The following is a 1,555-nucleotide window of genomic DNA, read 5'->3' on the forward strand; positions in this document are numbered from 1 at the left end:
CAGTGTGTCAGAACAGCAAGCAGAGTGTGCCTGGACCAGAGTGAGTGAGATGGTTTAGCTGTGTCCCCACCCAAATCTCAACTTGCATTGTATCTTCCAGAATTCCCACATGTGGGCTGGGCGTGGTGGCTCACGCCTGTAATCCCAACACTTTGGGAGGTCAAAGCGGGTGACTCAACTGAGGTCAGAAGTTTGAGACCAGCCCGGCCAACATGATGAAACCCCGTCTCTACTAAAAATACAAAAATTAACTGGGTGTGGTGGCACGTGCCTGTAGTGCCAGCTACTCAGGAGGCTGAGACAGAAGAATCACTTGAACCCAGGAGGCGGAAGTTGCACTGAGCTGAGATCGTACCACTGCACTCCAGCCTGGGCGACAGAGCAGACTCCATCTCAAAAAAAAAAAAAAAAAAATTGAGGTTTGGGAATCTCCGCCTAGATTTCAGAAGATGTATGGAAATGCCTGGATGCCCAGGCAAAAGTTTGCTGCAGGGGCAGAGCCCTCATGGAGAACCTCTGCTAGGGCAGTGCAGAAGGGAAATGTGAGGTTGGAGCCCCCAACAGAGTCCCTACTGGGGTACCACCTAGTGGAGCTATGAGAAGAGGACCACCGTCCTCCAGACCCCAGAATGGTAGTTCCACTGACAGCTTGCGCCATGCGCATGGAAAAGTTGCAGACACTCAATGCCAGCTTGTGAGAGCAGCCAGGAGGGAGGCTGTACCCTGCAAAGGCACAGGGGTGGAGCTGCCCAAGACCATGAGAACCCACCTCTTGCATCAGCATGACCTGGATGTGAGACCTGGAGTCAAAGGAGACCATTTTGGAGCTTTAAAATTTGACTGCTCCACTGGATTTCGGACTTGCATGGGCCCTGTAAGTCCTTTGTTTTGGCCAATTTCTCTCATTTGGAATGGCTGTATTTACCCAATACCTGTATCCCAGTTGTATCTAGAAAGTAACTAGTTCGCTTTTGATTTTACAGGCTCATAGGCAGAAGGGACTTGCCTTGTCTCAAATGAGACTTTGAAGGGGTGACCTGCCCCTCCACACCCGTGAGCGTTTCTTGTTAGGTGGAACGAGAGACTTGAGAAAAGAAATGAGACACGGAAACAAAGTATAGAGAAAGAAAAAGTGGGCCCAGGGGACTGGCGCTCAGCATACAGAGGACTCTGAGTTCCGTCAGTATTTATTGATCATTATTTTTACCATCTTAGAAAAAGGGAAGTGGCAGGATAATAGAATCATCGTAGGGAGAAGGTCAGCAGTAAGACATATGAATAAAGATCTCTGTGACATGAATAAGTTTAAGGAAAAGTGCTGTGCCTTGATATGCATATGCAAACATCTCCATAAACCTTTTTAGTGCATAAAGAGCAGTATTGCCGCTAGCACGTCCCACCTTCAGCCCTAAGGCGGTTTTCTCCTTTCTCAGTTAACAGAACATACAATCGGGTTTTACACTGAGATGTTCCATTGCCCAGGGACGGGCAGGAGACAGATGCTTTTCTCTATCTCAACTGCCAAGAGGCCTTCTTTCCTCTTATACTAGTCCAC

This window comes from Papio anubis, chromosome 9, assembly GCF_008728515.1.
Source record: "Papio anubis isolate 15944 chromosome 9, Panubis1.0, whole genome shotgun sequence".
NCBI classification, from domain to species: Eukaryota; Metazoa; Chordata; class Mammalia; order Primates; family Cercopithecidae; genus Papio; species Papio anubis.